Here is a 16,576-nt window from a genome sequence, read left to right as displayed (position 1 = left end):
GATATTCATAAGGTTTATTCTTAGCTTTTGGGATAAAAAAAATACTCCACAACTATTTATTCATAAGCCATCTTATAAAATTATTGATTTCATAAATACTCATTCAACTATATATTAAAAATAAATTAGTAAAAAATTATTTGTTTATATGAGAAAAATCAGTCATTTTTTTAAATATTTCATTCAAAGATCTTCAATCAATCAATTATCAATATGCACAGTATCAAAAGTTATTTATATATATATATGTGTGTGTATATATATATATATATATATATATATATATATATATATATATATAATAAAATGATATTGTTTAAACGATGTATATTAATGTATTAGAGATTTATATACATCTACCTATATTGTTTAAATAATAAAGTATATAATTGCATAAATATATATTGATATTAGTAACGAGTGTTAAAGTCTTTACCGACATTAGTTAAGTGTCATTAGAATCAATGTAGCTAAAAGTTTTAGGGATATATAAAAAGAGTGTCAATTACCGCGGCTAAAAATACATATTTAGCAGCTATTAAGAATCAATTGCCGCTAATAATCATTTTTACTGTAGTGATAGACTCTAAGCAGTCTAAAAATTTAGATATGAACTCCTCTTTAAGTCTTTTGATAATTAAATTAGTCACTCGAAACAATTTACATTTTTCAATTCCAAGTTCCCAACCAACTCAAATCTCCTCTATATAGTCCCAAAATTTTAGATGTGAGTTTCTCTCGATGTTTCGAGTTTTTTGATATATTATTTACTTGATTCACGTTTGCGGCAAATTAAATTTTAAATTTTCACAAAAACTAAAATACTTTTTATGTTCTTTATCAAACTTATTTCCATTGAAAGTACAACAATATAACTATATAAGTAAAAACAAAGAGAACATAATCTTATAATTAAGTAAGACAATATTTGACTACAATTATAAATTGATACAAAGATATTGTATAAACAATACATTTAATAAGCCAATGATCTTCATTAGGGTCCCTAACAACACCAGAGACCTCATCAACTAAGTATTATTAATCATACATATTTCCTCTTTTTCTTTTAAAGACTAGTATTATTAAAACCAAGGTTCTTACTTCTTAATTCCTAGTTAAGATCTAAAAGTTCCTTATATTTGAATTAGACAACAATAAGCTAGTTTGACCGAAAATATTGTGTCTACTCTAAACTTTTCTTTAATAAAAACCTATAAATGAATTTATTTCATGCAGCCGGACGGAGCATAATCATAATCTCCATCGTCATCTCCTTCTAATGATGCTGCAGGAACATAGTCATAATCTCGATCATCGTCATCTCCTTCCAAGGATGCTGCAGGAGCATAGTCGTAATCTCCATCATCATCGCCATCTCTCTCTAAACATGCCGCTGGAGCATAATCATAATCACCATCATCATCTCCATCCAAAAACGACCTTCTGATCTTCTCGGACCCAATAATCTTTAAAATTCCAGACATATTTCTATACTTAGAAAAATCTTGAAATATGAGCTAGATGTATATTAGATGTATACTTATACTTCTTTTGTTAAGATGTGAAGATTAATGGTATGATAGTTAAGGTAACAAAATGCTATTTATAAAGGAAAGAGCCAAGTGTGCACTCATTTTGGGCACGTTAAAAAGTGTGGCTTTGACATGAAAAATGTTCAAAACCATATGCATGGCTCCAAATTAACTTTACATGTCATAGTATTTAATTTTGTATACATAATAATGAGTGTTAAAAGGTTACATATTCTCCATATATTTTGGTGGGGATAAAATATTCACTATCTTGAATGAGCCAAAAACAAATTTAGTGTGTACAAGGCACGTGGCAATGTGTTTAATCTACGTGGCCGCTTAGTTGGCATGCCACATAGACATAAAAACATGCAAAGATGTCGACATTTTTTTCATGCATGATTATATTTATGTCTTTATATTTTTTTGGAATATGATCCAAAATTGAAATCAGGATATTCATAAGGTTTATTCTTAGCTTTTGGGGAAAAAAGAAATACTCCACAACTATTTATTCACAAGTCATCTTATGAAATTGACTTCATAAATACTCATTCAACTATATGTTAAAAATAAATTTGTACAAAATTATTTGTTTATAGCAGAAAAGTCACTCATCTTTTGATATTTCAATCACAAGATCTTTAATCGATTAATTATCAATATGTATAGTATTAAAATTTATTTCAAACAAAATGGCTATATGTGTATGTGATGTATCGATATGTATATATACTCCCTCCGTTCATAATTAACTGTAATGGTTTTCTTTTTAGAGTCAAACTATAGGAAAATTGACCAACATTTTACGATGTATATTTTCATCATATTGATATGCAAAGAAATTGCATTTTATATTACTTTTCGTATAGTTTTTCAAATTTTTTAAAAAAAGATATTGAATTGACATATTTTAATTTAACTTTAAAAATTAATCAAATTGACTTTTAAAAAACGCAACATGACAAATAAAAATAGACAGAGGGAGTATATCAATATTATATAAATAATGTATATTAATGTATAAGAGATTTATATACATCTAAATATATTGTTTATATAACAAAGTATATATAATTCAACCAACTCAAATCTCCTCTAAACCAGGGGCGGAACTATCTTGTATGAAGATGGGTCATCCGAATTTTCTTCAACGGAAAATTATATTATTTATACATGGTTAAAATAAGTTTGTATGTATATATAGTAGATGTCGAACCTCTTTTGACTATCTATTTCTACCGATTTTGAACCCCCTTATTGAAAATTCTGACTCCACCTCTGCTCTAAATTAAACAATCTTAAAATTTAGATATGAGATCCTCTCAATGTATTACGTCTATAAATTAAATTTATTCACTCGAAACGGTCTACGTTTTTCAATCCCAACCAACTCAAATCTCCTCTAAACAGTCCCAAAAATATAAATATGAGTTCCTCCCAGTGTTTCGAGTCTTTTGGTATATTATTCACTCGATTCATATTTTTGACAGATCAAATTTAAAATTTGAGCTTCAAATCTCTTTGGTGGCTGATTTTTATATGAGGTTCCGTTGTCTAGTTCGGTGCATCCACATTTATGGATAGAAGGTCTTTACACCACCGTGTTAGATTTTCTGAACCCCACATCCGGCCTAACTTTGATATCATATAAAATTAGATTTGGATATAACTCACAGATAAAAAATTAAATCAAAGTGAGAAGAATTATCTATGCCTTATTATAAAAACTCAAAATTTCATTTATTCGTCAATGTGAGATATTCCATTATTCACTACTTCATTCAAAGAAGTTAATGATCGAGCCAAAAAGTGAATTTTAAAAACTAGATAAATATTCATTCAAAGTAAAATAACTTAAAATTATAACAGACTATAATCTTATCATCAAGTGACTATATTTGACTATAATCAATGTCACTACTTTTCATAAGTTAATAAGATATTTTTCAAGAGTATTGTTTCTATTCTAAATTTGTCTCTACCAAGAGCCTTCGATGAATTTATTCATGCAGCTGGAGCATAATCATAATCCCATCATCATCTCCGTCTATTGTTGCTGCAGGAGCATAGTCATAATCTCGATCATCGTCGTCTCCTTCCAAGAATGCTGCAGGAGCATAATCATAATCTCCATCATCATCACCGTCTCTCTTTAGACATGCTGCTGGTGCATAATCGTAATCACCATCATCATCTCCATCCAAACACGACCTTCTGATCTTCTCGAACCCAATAATCTTGAAAATTCCAAACATATTTGTATAATTACTTAGAGAAATCTTGAAATATGAGCTAGATGTATATTAGATGTATACTTGTACCTCTATTGATAAGATGTAAAGATTAATGTTATGATAGGTAAGGTAACAAAATGCTTATATATAGGAAAGAGCCAAATGTGTGCACTCATTTAGGCACGTTAGGAAGTGTGGCTTTGACATGAAAAATGTGCAAAGCCATATGCTTGGCTCCAAAATTAACTTTACATGTCAAAAGTATATATAATGAGTGTTAAATATTAAAGGTTTACACATTCTACATATATATATATATATATATATATATATATATATATATATATATATATATATATATATATTGGTGAGAATAAATTCTCTCTATCTTGAATAAGTCAAAACAAAATTGAGTGTGTGCATGACACGTGGAAGTATGTTTTATCTACGTGTATGCTTAGTTGGCGTGCCACATAGACAAAGTTATTAGCTCTTTAACTTGACCTTAGCTGATATTTATATTTTTTAACTTTAGAAGTGCATGGATAAATTCTTAAATTTGTATAAAATTAAATATATAAACTGACACGTCCTTTAATTTGACATCAAAAGCATGCAAACATGTTCACTATATTATATACCCTTTCATGCATGAGAACAGTAACATCTTCGCTTTCGTTTAAAATAGGATCGGCCGTTCATTTTTATTTGTTTAATATATCAAAAATAATTATTCGATTTAATTTGTTAATATAGAAAATTAAGAAATAATTTGTCATTTTGTATCACCTTTGGTATTGAGTACTATTACTATTTATTTTTCAACGTTTAGATAATTTATAACTAATAGAAATTATATTGTAAAATTATGTTTCTATTTATTATTTCTTAAAATATATAACAAATCAAACATAGAACAAGTATAGATGTACAGAAAGAGTAAAAAACAATTTATTATTTCTTTATATCAGAAAAGTTATTCATCTTTGACTATTTTAGGCACAAGCTAAGGCCTATTTGTTTTGCGTATAAAACACTCATCTTTGTTACTTTGTTAAATTAGATTTTAACCTAACTTATGCTTCAAAAATTAGCTTAAAAAAGAAAAGATTGCTCAGGCATTATAAAAAATTTAAAATTTCATTCATTTTCCCCTCCTTATATATATCGGTGGTTCCTATTGTTTGGCCTGGTGAGTGCACGTTTATAGATCGAGTTATTTCCATCCTGTGCCAAGTTTCCAAGGGGGCCACTTGGGTTCAGGCTTGTATACTATGTTAAATTAGGTTTAAGCTTAGGTCACTAGCTTTATACCTATCTCATAAGTTAGCTCAAACCTTATAAGAAACCTATGATTCCGTTCATTTGTCAAAATGGTACATTACATTCATCATTTGCTATTTCACTCAAATAAGTTACTGATCATGCTAAAAAATAATTTTTTATCGTCACTTTTTAGTGATGTGACACCTAATATTTTAAGAAATACAATACATTTTAACCAAAAAATCTTCATTACAACTAAGTATTTTACTCGTCAAATCTCTTTATATACTTAACAATTGTAAAAAAGTTCCAAAATTACAAACTTGTTGCATGCAATTTCGAATTTTACTTGCTAACAGAATAAATCCACTAATTGAAGATAAAAGACCCAATCTAAATTAGATCACTATTAGCAAGATATTTATATTATATAATAATTTGTTCGTATAATATTATAATAACCACGTGACTAATTATATAGGAATAATTAATTAAGATACAATTACATGATCAATACTTGAGACTATGTTTGACTACAATATCCATGTCACTCAATGCATAAATTACTAAAATATTTTTAGAAAAATAGTACATGTGTAATATTCATAACCTAATTAATTATTAAACACGTTGTGTCTATTCTAGATTCGCCACTGTCAAGAATCTCTAATAATTTAGGCTGCTGGAGCATAATTATAATTATCTCCATCATCATCATCTCCGTCCAAAGATGCTGCAGGGGCATAATCATAGTCTCCGTCATCATCATCTCCATTCGAGGATGCTGGAGGAGCATAATCATAATCGTTATCATCGTCATCTCCTTCTAAGAATGCAGCAGGAGCATAGTCATAATCACCATCGTCATCTCCATCTAAATATGACCTTTTGTTCCGAAACCCAATAGTCCTCAAAATGCTAGACATTATAAGATATTGGATGTTGTATATATGATCTCTTTGATATGGAAAATGAATTGTTATTATTTTTAATCTTGTGGTGTGAATAGGTGAGGTAACCATATGTTTATATAAAGGAAAAAACAAGTGTGGACTCATTTTGACACATTTTAAAGTGTGGTGTGTTATATGAGGAATGTGCACAACCATAAGTTGGCTCAATTTAAGCTACTTTTGGAGTTGCCACATTCAAAATTCACTTTACATGTCAATTATTATTATTATTATTATTATTATTATTTTATATATATAGATAAATGTGCTTTAAGGATTATTCTTTAGTATATATCTTGGTGGTGGAGATGGAATATAAACAATCCAAATCCATTAAAAGTAGCATAAATTTTAAAAAATAAATTAGTCATAATCGGTGCATCTTTTTTTCTATTTCATAACGTAGACTCTTCGCCACAAAAATAAAATAAAATAGTTTTTGAAATAAGTGCAACTTGCTATAAAAATAAAAAATAAAAAATTATGCATGCCACGTGGAAGTTTGTAGTAATAGATTTCCTCAAAAAAAATTATATGTCAAATTTTAATTTTATACCTATATTTACATATTAACGTTGACACTATTTGATCATACAAGGTGAAGAGTTTAGTGCAACAATTTAAGAAATTTTTACTTCAATATTATTTTCTTTACTTATTGATGTGTTTACTAATTTATATTTTTTTATACCATTTAATAAAAATCGTAACTCTGCTACTGATGAATTAGACTATAGAAAGAATATGTACTTTTGATGAAAAATGTAAAAATGTCGACACTAATTCGTTTATTGCATGAATAATTTTAAAGTAGGAACTTAAAGTTAGTGGCATTGTCAAATATGCTTTATTTCCCTATAACATCTTGAGCTGACAATTAATTTTAGCAGGTTCTAATATTTAAAGTTTTAAGTTAATTATAATTTTGATATGTTGATAAGTATTTTGCAAATATAATTAGGGATGCAGATATTTATTTTAAATAACAACACAATATAATAAAAGGAAGCATGAAAAAAATAATTGAGATGATTATAATTAGATAACTAATCAATTAAAAATATATTCAACGATCCATGTTCCACACGGCCAAGGAACCATCGGTTTTTAATTTCATTATGACTTGGTTGTTTGGAAGAGCAATTAATTCAATCAGAATAGTGGAATGGAAGACGGTAAAAGAATGAAATACTCCTTTTTCTTTTTCAATCGCCCTGCGAAGACAGACGCTCGGAAAGGTTCTCGAGATTCTCAATCGCTCTTTTTAGTGGGGAGGAATAGTCTACTCACCCCAGCGATCTTCACTTTATGCAAAGTTCCACTTCTTCCTTCCCTTCCATTAGATAATCAAGCTCAGTTTCCATCTTCTTTTTCTTAAAGAATAGGAGTGAGACTTTCATAGTGAAGGGAGAGGCGAAGCCTAGTAACACAACATCATGGTTTAGCCTAGCCCTGACAAGCAGTTCACCGCTTTCACATGGCAGAACCCATCACAGCACAGGGAGTCGGGCGCCCCTATACACTCATATCTCGACTTGACAATCAAAATTACGGAAAATGGAAATTTATAGATAGTATACAAAATTCTTTACGCTATCTATATATACGTATAACTGAAGTAATGTTTACAACGAGATCGATGATGAAAGAAATATTTTTTTTCTAGATTATATGATTTGAAGTTATATAATAAATATAATACGACATATATACCTAATTGGGACCAAATTGTATATTATTTCTTATTAATTAATGGTGTCATACTTCCATATTTTTAATCCAATTATATCATATGCTAGAGGCTAAATTTGACTTGTGATAAAAAAATTCTTTGGAAAAAAAGAAAGCATGTGCACACTATATATATAATTAAATAAGCCCCAAGAATTAACAATACACTAATTGAGAAATTAATAATATGTGGATATTAATATAGAGAAAGCAATTTTTATAATTTGATGATTATAATTGTAGAATTATCAAGCAACTATGGAATAGGAATAAAAATTTTATTATCATTAAGTGATAAATACTATGTTTGATTACAATACAATGTAGTCAAATTATTGTTAAAAAAAAGATTCATTTAAAAATAATATTAAGCTATTGATATCAAAAACCCTAATACCTTTAAGTAGACCTCAGTTACACTACATGATCCAATTAATATATAAATTACCTATATATTCCTACTAAATAAAAGAAGAAGAAAAGACTAATTAAAGCAAACACATTGCATTTGCTTTAAATCCTCATTAATTAAATTTCCAAGAAACTCATATGAATTTATGCAGCAGAAGCATAATCATAATCTCCATCATCGTCATCTCCTTCTAAGGATGCCGCAGGAGCATAATCATAGTCCCCATCATCGTCGTTTCCTTGCAAGGAAGCCGCAGGAGCATAGTCGTAATCTCCATCATCGTCATCTCCTTCCAAGGATACTGCAGAAATAGAATCATAATCTCCATCAGCACACACCCTTCTCTTTTCGAACCCAATAATCTTGAAAATGGTAGACATTATATATTATATCTCTTCTTAGAAAATTGAAATATGAGATATTGGGTATATGTTGTATGATATATCTCTTTGATAAGATGTGGGATTTGTATTGTGTATGATAGGTGAAGAAATCACTTGCTTATATATAGGTAGGAGCCAAATGTGGACTCTTTTGGACACGTTAGGAAGTGTGTTATGTTACATGAGGAATGTGCATATATAGCCATAAGCTTGGGTCAAAAATTTCACTTTACATGTCATTAAAAAACTTTATGAAACAACTTTGGGGTAGAGGGTTAAATTTGTTATTTGATTGTTTATATGTTCTATTCTAGAATAGCTAGTCTTGATAGTGTTATTATTTTATATTGTATGATATAAAATAATTTTATTTTATATTTCAAGATTATTATTCTGATATCGGAGACGAAAACAGATTTTAGTTAGCGTGGATAAGTGTGCATGGCATGTGGAAGTGTGTACTATCTATGTGGATGCCACCTAGACAGTGTATTATTGCTAGACAACAAATATATTGACTATAGTCTATATAAAAAATATATGGTGATGTTGATATATATATATATACTTTGACTATATATTCTAAAATGTCAACATTTTTTCATTGCATGGATTCTCAAGTATATAATAAGGTTATTAACTACACTTTGATGCATGATAGAGATAGCAAATTAGAAGTTATGAAACTTAGGTATGAGTCTTTTGTTGAAATGTTAATATATATTTAATGTATTCATTAATATTTTTGTAAATATATATAGATATATATATATATTTATTAATATTTTATAAATATTTACTTAAAATCAATTCAATTACTGTTATACATTATAGTTTCAGAATATCTATTTGCTCTAGATCTCTAGTAAATGCCTGAAGTTCAAAATCAACAAAATAAAAATTTAATGAATATTTATGAAACAAGATGTATATCGAATAGACAAATCTATTTTTATAGCTTCCTAGCTCATTATAATATAAATTAGTGTTTTAAAAGGCTCGAGACACGGGGCGTAAGTCACATGGATGTACGGGGTGTAATCGCATGTATATTTCAATTTTATAATTTTATTACTAATAAAATAAGCAAAAGTAAGCTTTTCAATAAATTATGATTTTTATGTGAGATAAATTGTTAATATTCAATAATGAAGAAAAAAGGATTATCATTATTATTTGAGAAATATCATTTACATCAATAATAAAAATGTGATTTAAAGCCAATAAAAATAAAAAATATACATTAAAAACGTCCGGGCGTACATTTTTACGCTCAAAACCTACGTTTTTATGTTCAGGGCTTACGCCTCAAATTTTAGGACTTATGCCTTATGGATCTACGTTTTTAATTTACGCACCAGAGCGATTTTGATACACTCCGCCCAAAAACTCGCCCTGAGACTCGCCCCAAAAATATTTTGGAAAACACTGATATAAATATTGTGACCAATTATTATGAAATATGAATACTTTTATAAAATATCATTAGTACTTGAATTTTTAATATATAAATTCATTTTTTTTATTACAATCACATCATTGATGATCTGCCAATTGCCATAAGTTGTTCAAATTAAATACCTAAAAAAGAAAGATACATATATGAAATTGGTAAGTAAACAACCAAGCTAATTAAGGTTCTTATACATAACTAAAATTTAATTTATAGCTAAAATATGTGTTCTTTTTGTAACTGTTAGGACCAAGAACAACTAAAAGAACAATAAATTCATGCGCTAGGACCATAATCATAGTCTCCATCATCGTCATCGCCTTCCAAACACTTCAGTTTATACTTCAGATGTTTGTATAACTGTTTGTACTTCAGATGTTTGTGATTGTATAAATTTGTTATTTTAAGCTTATACAAAAATAATTGAATTATACAAGTGTACCTGCGAATTATACAAATGAGACAGTTTAAACTATAGCTACGACCAATAAATATGCAAACTATAGTTATGAAGCATAATTAAGTCTATTATAGTGATTATTTGTGAAAGTTCCCCGTTATAAAACATGTACACAATATATATGTAATATACACTTATACTAAACATTCATATAATATACATATCTTTACACAATATATATAGTCGAAACATATAGTTAATTAGGGTTGTTCAAAATTGAACTGAAACCGATAATTCAAACCGAAAAAAAGTTATTGGTTTATCAGTATTGGGTTATTGGTTTAGCGGTTTTGATAACAATTTTGATTTTTTTTGTTATTTGGTTATTGATTCTTAACGGTTTGTTTGAGGTTTTTTCTTAACGGGTATATATATATATCATTTTGTATATAAAGTTTTTGACTAGAGTTTGGTTTCCTACTTTTATTTTTGGTTATCTCAAACACTTGGTTATTCTACAATGTAAAAATGTTCGCTTTTGAGCAAGATGTAACTTGTGAACTCATGTGCATGGTTTATTTGGTTTGTTACCTTGTTTCTAAGTGATTTTCAATATTTGTTTTTTGTGTGTTAAATCTTAACGGTTAAACCGATAATCGAACCGATAAGTACTAAATATCTTAATTGTTCTTTAACGATTTAGCATCTCTAAAAACCGATAACCAATAAATCAAACCGATAAACTTCAAAACTAAACTAAACCGACCTATACACAGCCCTACAGTTAATGTATATTTCAACCATGTTGATATATAATTGAGCTAATTGACCAAAGATGGTATATTTACTTCTCCCCAATTTAAAGTGCAACTTTAATTATCTTCAGCAAGAAAGCTACTTGTCAAATTCTCTAATGAAAACATACATATAGAAGCTAGATAATTATAATTAATTTATAGATAATGAAAGTGTTATTATTTATATCAAAATATATTGGCAAATCGTACATGTCTACTATGGTTTTGTATGGAGACTTTTCATTTGTAAAATAAGATATAATGCTTAACATATATATTAGGATTTTCTTCGAAAGACGAAACATTCTTTTAATTATGCAGCTGGTGCATAGTCATAATCAGCATCATCATCGTCGTCATCGTCATCTCCATCATCCTCAAACAATGTAGCTGAAACATAAATACACCCTATGACATGGCGATCCATCATCGACCTGGACTCATAAACATGACTACATATGTCATGGTTAAAATTACAAATTGAGTTCATCAATATTGTTGAAATTTGAGACATATTGTTGGAACTTCTAATTTTTGTTTCAAGATTGAATCAAAAGAGATGGTAGTTAAGGGAAATTGCAATTGATATATGATGTTGAGAAGAAAAGGGGTATATATAAGGATGCCTAGTGAGTCATGACATAATTATGTGCTCAAAATGGCTCCACAAATGTACTCTAAATAATAGAGCTAATTAAGCAGCAACGGATTCAGTAAAATTTGAAGGAAAAAAATATAGTGTTTGAGATTTAAATTTGGACCATCAAGATGGATATTGAACCACCTCAATCATTAAAATAATGTCTAATCTTATTTTTAGGAGGTTAAAAATTTATGTATATATCGTATAATTTTTTATCAAATATTTCAATAACCCCTCGCTACCCTTTTAATTTGCCCACAGAGCTAATTAAACCACATCTTTATCATGATAGGATAGTATTTTATGATCTTTATCATCATATCATTAATTCAAAAAGATAGAAGATTTATTTTTTTTATGCTCAAGTATATACCGATCGAATAAACGATTCTACTATAGTTAAATATGTCCATTGACAACAAATTCAAAAATGTCGACATTCTTTTGTGCATGAATTCTCAATAACCATTCTTGAGAGTTACTAGAATCACATCATTGATGATCTGCCAATTGCCATAAGTTGTTCAAATTAAATGCTTAAAAAAGAGATACATATAATGAAAAGTGGTAAGTAAACAACCAAGCTAATTAAGTTTCTTATTGTTAAAAAACATATGCACAACGGAAGTATATCAGGATCTTTAGTGCTTACGTAAATAATAGATAATCAAATTGTTTATACTAGAAATGCTAGAACATATAAACATATTGAAACTTAAGAGAAAATGCACAAGTACCCCCTCAATCTATGCTTGAAATTTCAGAGACACACTTATACTATACTAAGGTCCTATTACCACGTGAACTTATTTTATAAGTAATTTTCTACCCCTTTTCGGCCTACGTGGCACTAGCTTGAAGAAAAAAAGTCAACCAGCGTTGGGCTCACAAGGTAGTGTCACGTAGGCCTAAAAGGGGTAGAAAATTATTAATAAAATAAGTTCAGGGGGTAATAGGACTTTAGTATAGTATAAGTGTGTCTCTGAAATTTTGGACATAGGTTGACGGGTACTAGTGCATTATCCCTGTCTTGAAGCGTGAGCGAATACCTTAACGTGAATATCCTAGATAGACAGATCTTCAAGCAAATCTACAAGGTAGCTATGGTCTTCTACAGTGATCCCAAGTCACATCCGAACTCTCTCAATACTTGGGTGGGCAAGTATCGAATAGAAAACTAATCATCTTATTTTCTAGGTTAGGAGAATCTCTATTTGTAGAGATATCTTCCTAATCCAAAAAGGATTAGAAAACCTAGTTTTTCTACAAGACTAGAAAAAACCATATTATTCTTTCTTTTTCCATAGAAATAGAATTCTGAGTTTTAGTTAAATATGGGCACTATAGGGACCACATAATTAATTACCGAGACTTCCTATTATGAAAATAATTTCAAATAATTAATTTGAATTATTCTTACCATAATAAATTATAAATTATTCCACTAGAAATTCGTAATTGCACTCCTCTATTTCGTAATTCCCCATTAAACACTTATGTAATTTCCTATTTTAACATTTCAGATACTAATCAATAAATTAAATTACTGACGAATTTAACTTAATGATTAATTTCCTTTAGAACAATGCTTAACTTATTTCATATGTCGGATTTCATAAATCCACTTGCAAGATTTGACACGATGAAAACTTATAAGTTTCTCAAAAAGACATATCAATCAATCTCTATAAAGAGACATGGATTTCATCAACTAACTTATTATTTCACCAATATATATATATATATATATATATATATATATATATATATATATATATATATATATATATATATATATATATATATATATATATATATATATATATCATCCAACTTACTAGGTATATTGACCCATCTCAGAATATCACCTTTTAATAAATCAAAATGATAATTAATATATACAGATTATAATAGTTATATCAGGATTAAGAATATAAGTACATTTAATAGTTTAGAAAATATGTTTTTGTCAGTCAGTCTAAAACAACTATCTCTATCCGGTCCCGTTCAATACATACAAAATGACTAGCACAAGAAATTGGAACTATATCGTTCCCATAATCAAGATAAATTACATATAATCTTGTGCTACAATCGTACCCGATGACATATCCAATTTCCATCCTAGATTGTGAACCATAAACTTTATACGTATAAGAAACGATGATTTAATCCTCTGTGTATAAGCTAAAACTCTACACACTAAATCATCTACTATATAAGTAAATAAACACCATAAACTAATATATGATCTATTGAAATTAAGCAGATATTTATTTTATAATAAATACTATTTCTTAATACATGATAAATAGTATATATTCCAACACTTATACATAGCTAAAATTTGTATTCTTTTTGTAACTGTTTGGACCAAGAACAACTAAAAGAACAATAAATTCACGTGGCAGGTGCATAATCGTAGTCTCTATCATCATCATCGCCAACAGGAGCATAATAATAGTCTCCATCATCATCATCGCCTTCCAAGGATACTGCAGAAGCATAGTCATAATCTCCATCATTCTCATCTCCGTCTCCTTCTAAGCATGTTGCTGGAGCATAATCATACCCATCATCATCTCCATCTGAACACGACATTCTTTTTCTGAAGTCCTATAATCTTGAAAATGCTACACATTGTATATTATCTCTTTTCTTCTTGGACTATAGAAATATGATTAGATACTATATATTCTTGGCTATTTTATGATCTATTAGACAATCTGTGAGTTTTTGTAGTGTGTATGATTGGTGAAGAGACCATTGCTTATATAATAGTCAAAGTTTAGACTCATTTGGATACATTGGGAAGTGTGCTATATAACATGAAGATTGTGTAAGATATACTTTTTGGAGAATTGCCACTTCCAAAATTCACTTTACATCTCATCCATCATATTCCTTTTGTTCTGATAATTTATAGCTATATAAATGATGAGACATATTTAAAATCATTATTGATTCAAACTTTCATAGTATGTTCCTTAAAAAATAATTATTAATTTAAATGATATCATATAAATTGAAACAGATAACTATATAAACTAAAGGTCAGGATTAGGATGGAAGAGTTTGCAATACAACTAAACAAATGTGTGATAGCTATACCTAGGAGAGTTTTGAGTTGTTGCTAATAAACTGTACAAAATTAGAAATAGATTTAACATTTTAATTTGATGAATTTGTTTTGTATGAAAAATTACAATTAAATATCATTCGATCATCTAGTTTAAGGAAAAATTATGCGTATAAGAAAATATATACTAGTTAATTAAATAAAATAGCTATAGTTTGCCATAATTACAATTTGTGACCTACTTTTAGCTATAACTACGCGGATCAACTTTTTTATTTTGTATAACTCGCACATATGTATAATTCAGAATTTATATAACTTTTGTATAATATAATTTTGTACAATATTATTTGTATAACTATTTATACTTTAGATGTTTGTGATTGTATAAATTTGTTATTTTGAGTTTATATAAAAATAACTGAATTATACAAATGTACCCGCGAATCATACAAATCTGCTAATTATACAAACAAGACAGTTTGAACTGTAACTATTACCTGTTAATACGCAAACTATAGTTATGGAGCATAATTAAATTTATTATAGTGGCTATTTGTGATAGCTTCCCGTTTTAAAATGTGTACAATATATAGATAATATGCACTTATACTAAACATTCATATAATATACACATCTATACACTATATATACAGTCGAAACATATAGTTAATGTATATTTCAACCATGTTGATATATAATTGAGCCAATTGACCGAACATGGTATATTTACCTCTGCCCAATTTAAAGTGCAACTTTAATTATCTTCAGCAAGAAAGCTACTTGTCAAATTCTCTAATGAAAACATACATATAGAAGCTAGATAATTATAATTAACTTAGAGATAATGAAAGTGTTATTATTATATCAAAATATATTGGCAAATCGTACATGTCTACAATGATTTTGTATGAAGACTTTTCATTTATAAAATAAGATATAATGCTTAACATATATATTAGGATTTTCTTAGAAAGATGAAACATTCTTTTAATTACGCAGCTGGAGCATAGTCATAATCAGCATCATCATCGTCATCGTCATCTCCATCATCCTCGAACCATGTAGCTGAAACATAAATACACCCTGTGACATGGCGATCCATCGTCGACCTAGACTCATAAACATGACTACCTATGTCATGGTTGCCCTCCTTAACATGGTAATCAAAGAAGGTAAAATTACAAATAGAGTTCATCAATATTGTTGAAATTTGAGACATATTGTTGGGACTTTTTTGTTTCAAGATTGAATCAAAAGAGATGATAGTTAAGAGGTAATTGCTAGTGATGTATGAGTTGGGAAGAAAAGGGGTATATATAAGGATCCCTAGTGAGTCATGACATAATTATGTGTTTAAAATGGCTCTATAAATGTACTGAAGTGGATTTAGAATTTTCAGTAAATTTTTTTAAAAAAAATATAGTATTTGAGATTTCAATGTCTAATCTTATGTTTAGGAGATTCAAAATTTGTGTATATATAAATAAATATTAAAATACCTTTTATATATATATATATATATATATATATATATATCGAGGATATTTCGATAACCTCTCGCTACCCTCTTAATTTGCCCCCAGAGCCCACACCTTTATCATGATAGGATATTATTCTATGATCTTTATGATCATATCATTGATTCGAAAAGTATAAGGTTTATTTTTTATATGCTCAAGTATAT

Source organism: Solanum lycopersicum, chromosome 12 (assembly GCF_036512215.1).
Source record: "Solanum lycopersicum chromosome 12, SLM_r2.1".
In the NCBI taxonomy this organism is placed as follows: Eukaryota; Viridiplantae; Streptophyta; class Magnoliopsida; order Solanales; family Solanaceae; genus Solanum; species Solanum lycopersicum.
Note: the sequence above shows the minus strand (reverse complement) of the source record.